This window comes from Podarcis erhardii, assembly GCF_964252035.2.
Source record: "Podarcis erhardii genome assembly, chromosome: 12".
Lineage (NCBI taxonomy): Eukaryota > Metazoa > Chordata > Lepidosauria > Squamata > Lacertidae > Podarcis > Podarcis erhardii.
In genome coordinates, this window is record NC_138513.1 from 23,808,955 (window position 1) to 23,824,032 (window position 15,078).

A 15,078-nucleotide genomic window follows, 5' to 3' on the forward strand; every position below is an offset into this window, starting at 1 on the left:
TGAGTTTACAGAATACAGAAAAAAAGAAAAAAAGACAGATAAAAGAGAAAAAATATAAAGGTTACAAATTTCCATAATCCTTTTTTAACAAACCTACTGAACTTCCCCACAACCTCCAGACCCTGCATTCTTTGTACTACAAACATCAGCAATTTGTTATCTTGTTTCGTAACTTATTGTATCTTTCAATTTATCATGTTACTGAATTCAAAATGTTATGTCCCAGTTCTTATATATTTAAATTTAAACATAATAAAATTATTTCATAATTCCACCTCTGACTTCTTGTGCCTTGGTTTTCATTTCATCTATTACAATTGCTGAAGCTAAAATTTCTTAAATAGTGCATTTTCTTAACATTCATACAACTTATAATGTTTTTGCAAATAGTCCTTAATTTTTTTCCAGTCCTCTTCCATTGCTTCTTCTCCCAAGTCTCGGATTCTGCCGGTCATTTTGGCCAGTTCCATATAGTCCATCAACTGCGTCTGCCATTCCTCCAGCGTGGGTAAATCTTTTGTCTTCCAATACTTTGCTATGAGAATTCTTGCTGCTGTGGTAGCATACATGAAAAAAGTTCTATCCTTCAACACTTTCTGGTCCACAATGCCCAGAAGAAAGGCCTCCGGTTTCTTAGGAAAGGTATATCTAAATACCCTTTTTAACTCATTGTAAATCATCTCCCAGAAGGCCTTCACTTTTGGACAAGTCCACCAGAGGTGAAAGAATGTCCCTTCCGCCTCCTTACATTTCCAACATTTATTATCAGACAGGTGATATATCTTTGCAAGCTTGACTGGGGTCATGTACCACCGGTATACCATTTTCATAATATTTTCCTTCAAGGCACTACATGCTGTGAATTTCATTCCGGTGTTCCATAACCTTTCCCAGTCCTCAAACATGATGTTATGCCCAATATCCTGCGCCCACTTTATCATGGCGGATTTGACTGTCTCATCCTGTGTATTCCATTTAAGCAGCAAGTTATACATTCTCGAGAGTAATTTGTTTTTTGGTTCTAGCAATTCTGTCTCTAGTTTCGATTTTTCCATCTGGAACCCAACCTTTTTGTCCACTTTAAAAACCTCTTGAATTTGAGCGTAATGCAACCAATCTCGCACCTTATTTTTAAGTTTTTCCAAGCTCTGCAACCTCCAATTGTCTCCAATTTTTTCAATTATTTCCCAATATTTTGGCCAATAGGCCTCCAACACCCCCAGAAGCCTATCTACCGGGTGAGTCATTAGCGCCTGTGCCACAGGCTGAGGATGTAATGTTGCCGTTCTCAGATTTGGTGGACTCTCATGGCAAAGACCCAGTCAGACCAGAGGGTCCCCTGATCAGTTACAGTAGAAGAATGCTAGAGAAGGCTGGGCACTTGGAAGTGAAGCTGAATCTTGCAACACAGGTGGTGCTAGTAATCAGGCTGTCGCTGGTTTTGCTCCTATAGAAGGGTGCCTGAGATCGGTGCTTGCCATATCAAGCACATGATGCTGCACTTCAGATTGGGACTGCTATACAGCAAAAGGCTAAAGCCTTACCCCTTGCTATGGAACTGCTCTCTCCCCCCCCCCCCGCACTGGCTGCTATTTAATTTTTAAAAATCACACAAGGGTTAACAAAATGATTAACACCATGTCTAGTTTGACCTTCAGTGACAACTGACCTCAATGAACCCTGAGTATAAGAGAATATCTTTCTGATCAGGATTCAGGTGGAGGTATCCATGGCCCAGTCAGGGCTGGGCGAAGATATTTTGCTGCCTGAGGCAAACAAGCTGCCCATGTACAAAAGCACTTTGACACTGGCAAGAGGTAGTTTACGCCCAGTGTAGCTGAGCACAGCAGGCTAGCCCACAGGGTGCAAGGCAGGGCATGCAGCACACAGTACTCTGCCCCTCAGCATCTGCCACCTGCCTAATGGTAGGGCTGGCCCTGGCCCAAGTCACTTCCCATCCCCATTATCAAAAGTCAGTCAAATCCATGCTATAAACCCCCCCAAAAAAACATTTTATGCTGTCTTTGAAATATCTGCATGGCTGTGACAGGTTTCAGGAGGTAATTGATTCCCTCTGTACATCTCTCCCACACTACCATTAAACACATTTAGATCCACCCATTGGCTTGTTGTTGTCGTAGAGGCCTGTGTGGTGCAGCGATGGAGATAATGACATGGTGCATGGCTCATTGTCTTCTTTAGCTTCCAGCCAAGCAAGCTGTGGCCAGTTGGGTTATATATAGAAACAATTAAGATGCCGGATTCTTTCAACCACTGAATGTAAGAAAACAGATCCTATCTCACACCACTGAAAAATACTTCAATGAAAAAATACAGGTGCTTTCTTCACCAGACCCCAAACCTTTCCTTCAAGGAGATAATAGTAATATAAATATGCACACACGCGCACACACATGTAGTGCTAGGCTTTGACACTCACTAACTTTTTGACCCAGTCAACTCAACCAAATATTATTTTACTGCGTTAGTTTCATCCAGCAAACTTGCTTTTGAATGGGTCACTGCTGAGACTTTGCTTGCATATTACCTGATGTGCTCTATGGTTGCTCTAACAACCTGGTGGATAGCATGTCAATTTTTATTTAGCTAAGAACAAATGATAAATACTATAACTGAGATCCACATTTAGTTGCCACTGCTCAGGAATGATGTATAAACAAATCATGAGAGAGTGCTGTGTGAGAGCCTCATGGTGGTATATAGCTGTGAACTTGAATTCTACCATTTATTAACTTCTAGCAGCAGAAAAGTTGCTGGCTATTCCTAGTAGAAGCAAATTCCGTATCCTGCATTATTAAGTAACCTCTACAGCACTAAAACACGTATTGAGCCTGCAAAAGCAAGGAAGGAGGCCTTTTACTGTAGTGTAGGGGTTAACATATATTTCCAGCAGATTGCATCCTATGTACCATGCTAGTAGCAACCTTCATGTCCACACGGGGCAGGCATCGTCAGAGTGGTAAGCCACCCTAACCAAGTATGTTGAAGATATAGGCATGCTACCTCTGTCCATTGCCCATGGGATATCCACAGCACATCTCCTTGGGCAGCTTTCTCCTTTACTTGTTCTTCCTCTTCCTTGATCTTCATGGGTTTGTTCCTCCTTTACACACCATGTGAAAGGAAGAAGTAGACCATACCCACAATTAATCTCCCGTGGTTCTCTTTAGCAACCGCTCTGTTCGTACTGTTTGCATGGTATACTGTAAAAGTCCACACATGCCGTGCAAATTGTGTATGGGGATCTCAGCAGGAAGAACATTGACAAATGATAACACATGCACAGTCTCTTGACTTTGAGTCAGGAATAGACAGATGCACTCTCTTCCCTGTAGACTTGATGAACAGTGACAATATATATGTACCTGTGCTTTTGTGTGTTTAGGACAAAGAATAATGAAGGGAAAATGAAAAGATATGCATAATGAAGCCAGAAGGTTTAAGTGGGTATTTACAAGACTAAGCAGAGATTTATGAAAAATAAGAATTTCCTTTTGAGTGACTGCTGGCTATGATTTTTTACAAGAAAGATGAATGATTCATGACAGAACAAGAACATGTACAATCACAGCCTAATAATTGTGTGCATAGTCTATTTGCATTTACAGGACCACATTAAGTTAATGGGTTCTAAAGCTGATTCTTCAAATGATTAAGAATAAACATTTGCTTTCTGCTTGATGCCAATGATAGTATTAATTTTGCTGCAAAGCCAATGTATTGCATAGAAGTAGTTAAAGGGAATTGCATATTGTTATGACCTTGCTATTCTGTTGTACCAAGTGAAGGGAGAGAGCTTGTATAGCATACATTGATGCTGAACAACAGATGTATCCTTGGTGGCCACTGATGTTAATCTCTTTCACATTGTAGAAGGCACCTTGGTGCCATATATACTTTCAAGGTGAAGGCTGAAAGAATGTTGTGAATTTGGTTCCAGATTTAATCCCTGGCCAACTGATCCAAATGTCTGTGCTTATTTTGTGTCACAAATGCTGCCACCTACAAGGATTCACCTGACAGACCCAGGTGGGGGGTCTTAAAACCCATAATTGTCTTCTTAATATTATTAATAGATAACATTATCTTCTAAATATCAGAAAGGACTCCGTCATTTACAGCTTTCAACTTGTTGCAATAGTGTAGTGAATTGTTACACTGCCATCTAGTGACAGAAGATTCCAGGATGTCAGATGCCTACTATTTTATGCTCTACTACTGCTTGTTGAGAATAAGGGTTAGTAAGGTATGGCAATGCAAACAAAAACTGCATACCAGTGAGAGAGTAGACGTTATTGGACTACAGCTCCCATCATCCCTGACTATTGGTCATGCTGGTTGAGGCTGATAGGAGTCTAACAACCTTCTGGAGGACATTGTATTGCCTCCCCCTGCACTGGGCCAACTATCTCACAGCCTCAGCCCCACTCCCAATAACCGGCCTACCTTAGAGGGAGAAGGGTCCAGCTGGTGAAGAGGCACAGTCTCAGATTGCTTGGGGAAAACCTTGGAGAGGAGTTGGACTTAGGCAGCTTTGGGGAGTCAGGGACCTTCAGTCTTAGCAACTGCTTCATGGGGGAGATGAGTCGCTGTGCTCATGACACTCCTTTGCAGATCTTGTTTTTGTTAATAAACTCCAAATTACTGCTGGTTTGCTCCTGTCACCTATTATACGGAGTTATAATATACATCCATTACTCCTCCCAATTTTGTGGAAACAGAAGTATGGGTGTTTATGGAATATACTTATTAGATCTCTGAGAGGCAAGAGTGAAATAATAATATTTATATAGTGCATTTCAAATGTTTGAAGCATTTCAAATATACTATGTGTGATGCCTACAGGAGTCCTCTCAGGTTTTCCCCAAGCTTTCTGAGACTGTGCCTCTTCCCCAGTTGGACTCTTCCCTCTAACCACTCATTGTCATCCTACCACCAACCCCCATGCTCTGAGCCTTCTTCCCTTGGGGTTCCTCAGCTGTTGTCTCCTACCACTCCTCTGGATCCAACCGGTCTGTGACATCAGGCTATTTCTAGGGTTGCCATACATCCGGAATTTCCCAGACATAGCTGGAATACTGTAGTTGGAAGCAGTGTCTGGGCGGAAATCGCTGAAATCTCAGGGACGTTTCTCTATCCTCCATTCATATAAGCAAGAGGCATCATGGGAGTTCAAGGGTACCTTCCAACCAGACACAAAGGGGTGTGGCCCCGGGAGAATTTTTAGGGCCAAATAAACAGGTCTGGAATGCCACATTTAGCTCCTGGCCTGAGTTTTGCCTCTCCTGATTTACATCACCTTAACAGAGTCTCACAGTTGCCGGACCCCTTTGTGTCTACTTGATTCATGGTCTGCATTGGTTAGGCAAATCAGTGACATGATGCTGATGGTTTAATTCACTCATCTGCCACAGGATGCTGAGTGCTTTAACCAGGGAAAGCTGATGCATACCCGCCAACATTTCTCCAATGAAAATAGGGACGTCCCATTCAATAATGATAATTTTCCTATTTATACCCCACACATCTTACTGGGTTCTCCCAGCCACTCTGGGCAGCTTCCAACATATATCAAAACATAATAAAGCATTAAACATTAAAAAACCTCTATACAGGATTGCTTTCAGATGGCTTGGTGGTCGGAGAACTCCATACCCTCCAACATTTCTCCAATGAAAATAAAGACACCCTAAGGAAAAGTCATGCTGGCCACATGACCCGGAGGCTGTATGGCGGCTCCCTCAGCGAATAAAGCGAGATGAGCGCCGCAACCCCAGAGTCAGTCACGACTGGACCTAATGGTCAGGGGTCCCTTTACCTTTAAGGAAAAGTGGGACATTCTGGATCAAATCAGAAACCGGGATGGCTTCTCCAAATCAGGGATGTCCCTTGAAAATAGGGACACTTGAAGGGTCTGCAGATGAGTCAAATAGCTCAGGAGGGTGCACTTTGATTTGGTGGTAATAACTAAATGCAATGCATTGCTATAAATAAAAATATTGTTCGGCAGCTTTTGTTTATCGTTAGGCGCCACACTCATCGCTGCAGTGCGGGGCCTGCTGATAATTTGTTTTGCAGCTACTCCTAATTAACTATGGTGTCTCTACCTTTTGCCAGGCGCTTTTAAACAATTTCCCTCCTATGCCAGCAACTTGACAGGAAGTTAAGAAAGGAAGCTCGCAAGGCCCAGATTACACATAAAGCCTGCAGGCAGCTGACAGGCAATTATGTCTAATAAGGTGTTATGAAAACCACAGCACAGCAGGTGCAGCAAGGAGGAAGAGACAGCCCCCTGCTGGGTTTGCATAGAGATCAGAAGGAAAGTTAAGGGATAGGAACCGAAAAAGCACATAAAATATGAAGCGCCAAGGAAACAGGACACCCTTAAAGCGGCCGCAACCATTTGTAAAAGGAGAGGTCCCAGGGTTCAAAAATACTAGGATGTTGCATTGGCCAACTCTTAATTCTAGATACGTTTTTTTTGTCGGGTCTCCCAATATTATTCAAGGCTCATTTATTTAGGGCTCCTAACCACAATAGTTACTAGTCTGCCTCCATGGTAGGGGACAGTAATATTTCTGAATACTCCTTTTGAAGAGGAGATAGGAGAGATATGATAACCAGCTTTCTTTCTCCTGTTCTGGAGGGTAGGACCTGAACCAATAGATTCAAGTTAAAAGAAAGGAGATTTTGACTAAACACCAGGAAGAACTTCCTGACAATGAGAGCTGTTCGACAGTGGGAGGTTCTCAAACCTTCCTTGCAGGTTTTTAAGCAGAGGTTGGGTGGCCATTTGTCATGGACACTTTAGTTGAGAATCCTGCATTGCAGGGGGTTGGACTAGATGATCCTTGGGAACCCTTACAATTCTATGGATATGAGTTGCTCATTTATTTAGGGTTTCACCCATGCGGGCTATGCTCTGCCTCCAAGGTCGGAGGCAGCAATTCTTCTGAATATTAGTTACTGGAAACCACAGGAGAGGAGAGTGTTGTGCTTAGCCCCTGCTTGCCTGCTTTCCCACAGGCATCTGGCTGGACACTGTGAGAACAGTATGTTGGGCTAGATGGGCCATGGGCCTGATCCAGCAGTGATTTTCTTGCATTCTTATTTTTTTGCGGCCTCTTCAGAGAATACCAGCTGTGGCCATTTTGTCAGTTTCCATGCACTGGCTGTCCATGTAACAATATGGGCCTGTGCTAGAGCCAGCACAGGTATGTATCTTGCTGTTGCAAGAGCTTCGAAGGAGGTATACAAAAAAGCATATCCAAACTGATTTTGCATGTGCCATTGATAAATAGATGATCATTAGTGAAGTGAGAGCTCCGGGACAGAACAGGAGGTGCCATGCGCAATCCTTGGCAGAGGTGGGGAACATTTTTTCCGCATGAAGACTTCATTCCCTTCTGGAGATCACATGCCAATGGTGGGCGGAGCCCAGGGCAAAGGTGGGCGGAGCAATTGATGTGAACATTACCTTCGTGCAATAGGCTAGTTTCTACACACAGTCACATTCCCCTTTCTTTCCACTATCCAGGCAAGCAAGAGGCCTTATCAGAGTTCAAGGGCAAAACACTTCACGAGGGCCAGGCAAAAACACTTCACGAGGGCCAAAGCTAGGCCCTGAAAATCCCTGACATGTTCTGGTTTTCGGGTGTAAAAATGGCATCGGGGAATTTTGCGAAATTGGATGTATGGCAGCACGATGGCAAAAGCAGCTCCAGAAAGCTCAACAACTTTGTGGGTGTCAGGAATTTTACTTTTTCAGATATGGAAACCCCAGCCAAAGCAAGACTGGGGAGGAGTATCACCTGGAGAGAGTCCCCAGGGCCAAATAAAGAATCCTGGAAGGCTGCATTTGTCCCTCACCTGGACCTGAGGCTCCCAGTCTGAGTTAAAAGCATCAGGTAACATGTACTGGGAAATATTTCTGTTTGAGGTCCCAGAGAATGGCTGTTAATCACAGAATCATAGTGTTAAGTTGTGGGTGAACATATCAGACGACACAGCAATTCTTCCAAAGCAGCTCTTTATTTGTAAGCTGGAACAGAACTGAACTGAGGAGCTCAGTCAGCCTGCTTATATAGAGCTCCAGAACAATGTAACTGTTGCAACTTTCTAAAACTATCCAATCACTGAACATCACTTTCGATCCTTCATTTGCATAACTACCGGTATCTACAGTTTCCCCTGCTGGCCCAGGGTGAGAACTTCAGTACATAACACCTAGAACTGTAGTGTTGGAAGGGACCACGAGGGTCATCTGGTCACAAACATTTGTACAAAGCTCATCTGTTTCTCCCTAGTTCATAATGGTGGTGCATGAATGCTGATTTTGCAGCATGCACGAGCGTTATCACATCTCTCACCTGGAATTTTAGCATAATTAGCTAACTGACTATTGAAGTGAGAGTGGATGCTCTGTGACACCATTGCTTGGACATTCCCTCGGTCTATCTGTTCACATAATCAAGGGTGCAGGACGTTCTAACGACGTAGCAGAGGACAATTTAGTAGGACACCTAAAGGAATAGGACTTGATGGAATGGTTTAGACAGGAAAGCAGTTACATCAGAGAAGATGTTTAGCATTGCTAAACCATCACTATACTCCTTCATGTAATACTTCACTCAAAAATCATTACATGGAAACGAACAGCATTAATCTCAGCACTGAAAACACTGCCAACTAGAAATTTGTGTGATATTTAATAGCGCCATCTGGTGACTCCTCCTCAGTATTACAAAGCAATGAAGTATAATATGCTAAGTACCTTGTCTTGTGGCCAGTTCAGGGACCTTGGTAGCCATTGGGCTCAGAAGTCGGTTGGGATCAGGGCTGGATTTAGGCTTGATGAGGCCCTAAGCTACTGAAGGTAATGGGGCCCTTTATATGTCCAGCTGTCATTTGCCAACAACAAATTGTCATTTTTTGTGTTGAATATATGCTATATGGGAATTTATGGACCCAATAGGTATCTAAGGCCATCTGCACATGCAGAATGCAGGCACCCTATATATAGAAATGAGTAAACCAGTGATATTTTAGGGAGCAGGCTAGCAGGCAGGGCCCTTTACTTACATCACAGGCAGTGGCGTAGCGTGGGTTATCAGCACCCGGGGCAAGGCAAGTAATTTGCGCCCCCTAACCCGTGGATTTCCCTAACCCCCAGATATTGCGCCCGGTGCGGCCGGCCCCCCCTGCACCCCCCACGCTACGCCACTGATCACAGGAGCCTACAAAACACTTGCTGTATGTAGGTTTTATTTTATTTGTTTTTTTATCTTATATTTTGGAAATGTACATCCAGTTTTTGCCCCTTTAAATTTTTTGGGGGGCCCCCAAGAGAGTGGGGCCCTAAGCTATAGCTCGTTTAGCTTAGACAGTGGTACCTCTAGATACGAACAGGATCCGTTCCGGAGCCCCGTTCGCATCTAGAGGTAAACGTAACTAGCAATGGCACGTCTGCGCACACGTGCGTCGGTTTTCGCCACTTCTGCGTATGTGCGTGACGTCATTTTGAGCGTCTGTGCATGCACAAGCGGCAAACCCTGACACTGGTTGGGATGCCTGTGTTAACATTTAGCCTGTGGATGTTTAAATGTACTTTGGAAGGCACCCCCCCCCCCAGTTCTTCCTGCAGTAGTTTGAAAGCTGAGTCATGTATGTTATAGTGGTTGCACACAACTGCTAAAGTAGGGGTAACATGAACATAGTGTTACCAAGGTTGTGCACCACCCCAATCTCTGCCAAGTGGTAGCAGAATTCCAGGGACATCCAGGCACTTACAAACACTTGGCAGACTTTCGTGTCTTTAAGAAATATGGTACATTAACAGATATTTACAGCCTGGGTGCAGTTGGAGGAGCTGCAGAGTTTACAGCATTTGCATCTCAAGAGGACTTCGTCCTTCAGCATTGCATTCAGAAGCTCTCTACGCACGGTCTCTGTGCTTCTGCCCCAATATCAGGGACCAGCAGGACGCTGATGAATGTGCACCAGGAGAAGTGGGACTGGAGTCTGATTCGGGAGAGGGAGTCAGAGATTTGTGGTGACCTGTACCAGCCAAGAGGCAACAGTCAGAGGCAGGGGATGCTACAGAGCTGGAAGGTGGAGCACAGGATGGATCCGAGGAAGAGGAAGAAGAGAAGCGAAGGACTGGGTGCTTCCTCACCCTCTCCTGTGCCACTGCCTCCCAGAACCAGGAGGGGATTGTTTATGCTGTTGACAGATAGGGCCATGATTATTATACTGTAGAATTCATTGCATGGTTAGCTATAGGGTTTGAACTATTGACAGTTTTGTTGGTTATTATGCTCTCAATATGGACCATTTGTCATGTTTTTAAATTGTTCTGGCTTTTGTTTAAGCCACCTCTGGTATAAGGTAATAGGCAAGTTAAATTAATAAATAAATTACTCATGTACATACACAGCTAAACCTGGATTTATTGAGATACTAAAATAGAAAAAAATGATGTTGTTTGATGGTCTGGCCATCAGGAGTGTCTGGTTTCAGAGATTTGTTAATGACTTGTTCCCCCTGTGTGTTCATATAGAATTAGTTTTTTTACATGGAGCAAAAAAATCATAACTATGTATTCATAAACAGCATCTTCCTCAGAAAATCACTAATAATGTAACATTAAAATCCTCGGGGTTGAAAAAGAAAAAAGTCACCAGCTATGTACATGCGACACAATTATACATAAATTAACCAGTAATTCAAAGCATGTTTGGAGAAAATTATATAAAGTCCCTGCAGCTAGGAGAATTATGTTATCTTCACCGCTCTTTTGAGATGACTAAGCTGTCACATTTCTTTGCTACACACTTTTATCTCAGCCTTGCAAGTGCCATGCTAATAAGCGGGCGAGTTTAGCAGCTAATGTGGCACAGGCAGCTGGCATGAGAGTAAAGAAAAATGCTGTAAGCCATGAATATATTATATCACGAAACTATCATTACCAAATGGGAGTTCAGAGGGAGGTGGGTTGCCTCAGAGGATACTGGAGCATACTTCAAACGGAGCCTGTTTTGGAATTATTCAAACATTTTTTCTCCAAAAAAAATTAAATTGTATTTGATTTTTTTAAATGATACATTATTTTAAATACATTAAAAAAATACATTATCCCAAGTGGGGCCTGCAAAAAAGTGTTAATGGTGAGAAGCATTCCCTGCTTAGGGTTCCATTTTCATTGCTACATTCTGCTCCAGAGCCAGTGATGTATAGTGGTTAGAGTATCAGACAAGGACCAGGGAGATCAGAGTTCGAATCCCCGCTCAGCCATGAATCTCGGTGGGTGTAGGCGCTGACTCCTAGGGGATAAGGCACCCCAAATGTATTTTTTGAGGGGGGCTGGAGTGGGGAAGCTTGTAAGGAGCATGGGGCAGCTCTCTGCAGCCCATCTGGCATCCCAGAGCAAAAAGGGAAGGGGCCCAAAAGAAACGAAGGGCATATGGCTGGCTGTCTCACTCATTCCCCCCCCCCTCCCGCCAACTCTCTGGCTCTTCCTTAAGTGGTACAAACCAGGAAGTCTGTGCAGCTTCTTTCCCAGCACCAGCTCGCCACCGCCGCCTCTGGCCTCTGTGCACAATTGCAGCCACTTTCTCTGTGTCTCTCAGCTCTGCAAAATAGTTTCCAGCCCCAGAAGGGCTCAGTGAAAGCACCCACGTCAAAACATTTTGCTTTCCACAGATAAATCAACAAGGTATGGAAAGGGAAAAACAGGTGCCAGTACTGTGTACCGTTGAGTACCGCCAGGGAAAAAAAGCACTGAACTTCTCACTCAACTCTGATGTGTTAATTTTTGGTCTCTTCTCGTGCATCCTTCAGCTTATGCACATATTATTTCATTCACACAATGAGGCAGAAGACAACTTCATTCCGAGCATAAATTCTCATTCAGTGATATGTGTGTGTGTGTATGAGAGAGAGAGAGAGAGAGAGAGAGAGAGAGAGAGAGAGAGAGAGAGAGAGACTGTAAGTATGAGGGAACACTGAACTTCAGGCCTGGCCCTGTTATCAGGCACACAGAATCTCTTATCACAGACCGTGAATTGGAAGAGATGGCCAAATAAATGCACCCCATGTTGCTTGCCTGAGTCCCTGCAACTGCCCAGCCGCTTCTGCCAGCTGCCGCCACTGCACCAGCCCCTGCCATCTGCAGCCACTTGCCCAGACACTCCACCTGCTGGGTATATTTCACAGTGATGCCAGCTGCCTGCTGGGCCTGTGGGGAGCTTTCCTGATGAGTTTCTTTATCTCTCTCTCTCATTTTAAGTGCAGCAGCCACATCTGTTAAGTCTGCAAATGCTGGAAGGTTTTGCCAAAGCCTCAAGAGGTTTTACTGGCAGGTTTGGGGAAGTCTTGTCAGACTTGGAGCAACTTCTGTATGCCACGGTGGCATTTGTGGTAAGTAGCTGCTGGCAGTGCAGCAGGGCACAGGGTGGCAGAGTGTGGGGTGACACTGCTACTGCTCTGTCTCAGGTGGAGAAACGAACCTGCTGAACTGCAGTTGTGTTGGAAGTAGTCAGGTGTTATGTCCTACTTGGTTCATTGCAGGAAACTGGAAAATTGCAATACTGTGACTGACAAATTGATCTCCTTTGGGAGGTATTCATCAAATTCAGGGATGGGGAGAACACCAGCTAGAGTCTAAAGTTGTGTACAACACAACATCAGGGCTGTGTTGGTGTTTGAATGCTCAACATGGTGGATTTCTACATACAGTGGTACCTCGGGTTAAGTACTTAATTTGTTCTGGAGGTCCGTTCTTAACCTGAAACTGTTCTTAACCTGAAGCACCACTTTAGCTAATGGGGCCTCCTGCTGCCGCCGCGCCGCCAGAGCACAATTTCTGTTCTCATCCTGAAGCAAAGTTCTTAACCCAAGGTATTATTTCTGGGTTAGTGAAGTCTGTAACCTGAAGCGAATGTAACCTGAAGCGTATGTAACCTGAGGTACCACTGTATCTGGTAGAAATTGAAATTGTAATTGTAATCAACTCATAATTTTTGGTTAAAGATTCCCTGAGCTATCACTGCAATTTAAACTTGGTTTGATATTGTTTCAATTATGTTTGTATGCAGCCTTGGAAGGGCTTTGCATAAATAATAAAATAAAATTTGACAATATAATATTTACATCACAGCCTTTCCTTTTAGATGACCCAGGAGGTCAAATAAAGCGCTGGCCATGGCATAGAACCTGGTCAATGGTCAGGGATGATGGGAATTATAATTCAAAAATATCTGAAGGTCCACAGCTTCCCTGTCCTGGCAACTAATGGGAAGATGGCTGATCCCTCTCCCTCCTTCTCCCGCATCTTGGTATTAACCTTAGAGACATTGTTTCACTTTTCACAAACATTTGTATAGATGTTTGTTTTTTAATGTCTCAATTGCCAAGTTGCTACGAAGCACTACAGATACTCTGATGGACTCAAATTTGCTTTGTTTAGATCCTGTTTTGCCTTGTAGAAATCCCAAATCTCCTTGAAGCACCCTGCATCAATTTTTCAGGATTTGTCCAAATCCAACACACAACTCTAGTTCAAAGTACTCCTCTGCAGTCTGTGAAGTGATGGGCTGTTCACAATATGAAGCCTTAAGTACTTGGTGTGCATAAATTTATGAGCATGTCCCTGGTAAGTAGAAACATTTGGAGCATATCTTACCAGGAATTTCCAAGCAACCAAATTAGTGCTACTTGGCAGATATTATCCCCTAAAATAATTTCTAGCATATGCTCAGTAGTGGATTTTTATCTAATTGCAGGTCACATATTTAATTATAGAGAGAGATCTGACAGGGGTTGATACTGCTCTTACTGTTTCTCTCAGCCTTGAAATTATTATTATTTAAATCTTTGCACAGTTTCAATGAGAGTTCACTTTTCCTCTTCTACTGTTATCTACCACATTAATTTTTTTCCTAGGGCTGGAATATCAAGCATGGCAACAATACTTTGCAACCAGTTTTGCATCGCAGATTAACATCGCTAATCACAATCATGTCACTCCTGACTAATTGCCATCAAGGAAACATCCTTGACAAAGGATTGTGTCAAGTTATTTTTCTCTTAAAAAACAGGCTCATGGCAACTGAATGACACACCTGTTCCATTACTGATGTTTGTAACATTATTTACCTTTTAAAGTGTGGCCTAAATCTGTCTGCTGCAATTCAGAGCAAGGCAACCTGCCATTGAAAATGAGTCTGTAAAACAACAGCACAAATGGTTACGTGTGTGTGTGTGTGTGTGTGTGTGTGTGTGTGTGTGACTTGCCATTGGGAATGCAGAACAGAAGGGAAGCACATTCCAGCCTCCACTGTTGGCCTGGGGACCAAGGGTGTCCTGGGAGGCTGCACCTCCTGTCTCCCTGAAGGAGCAGAATGGGAAGGGGGAGAGAAGCAGCCTGGCCCATCCCTTAGCCAAGAAGGAGCTTTGCTTCTCCTCTTCCTGCCAGAAAGAACACTTGTCTCAAGCTGCTAGACACCATGGGTGTCAGGTGTGCATGCAGGTGCCAGGCCCTGTGACCAGGCCTGGGGCCTTCCTAAGTTTGTTCTGAAAAGGCAAGGCGCAGCCTCACAGGTGAGGCCAATTGGTAACTAACAGCACCTGGTGGCAAGAGCTGGGAAGGGATATAAGGTCAGCATTTCCCTTCAGCTCTTTGCCACAGCAACACATTCCCTGCCTTGCTGCGTTGGGTTCCTTGATTCCTTGCTCCTTGGACCCCTGCCTTTGTGACTCCCAGCTCTCTGACCCTCAGACTCTTGGCTTCCCGACTCCTGGCTTCTGGACTCCCGTTCCTGCTCCCATCCTGCCATCTTGCCCCTGGTCCTAACGTCCCCAGCCATGACTTCGATCGCCCGTGAACCAGAGCGTGACAATGGGACTGCAAAGCAGCAGTGACTCATGTGGTAAAGTGAGTCGGCCTTCTAATACTAGTGTTGCTTCAGCAGAGCTGGCCCATCCACGAGGCAGACTGAGACAGACACCTCAGGTGGCGGAATGCAAGGGACGTCTCTGCAGGTGCCCACCAGCTGGTTT

General features: G+C 44.1%; 1 long non-coding RNA gene across 1 annotated transcript; it reads left to right on the plus strand.

The window, feature by feature from the left end:
- Positions 1–7,598: 7,598 nt before the first annotated feature.
- On the plus strand, positions 7,599–10,451 carry LOC309325747. The gene is made up of 2 exons (XR_014149945.1): positions 7,599–7,928; positions 9,992–10,451. It is a non-coding gene; the product is annotated as an uncharacterized lncRNA (long non-coding RNA).
- Positions 10,452–15,078: the final 4,627 nt, after the last annotated feature.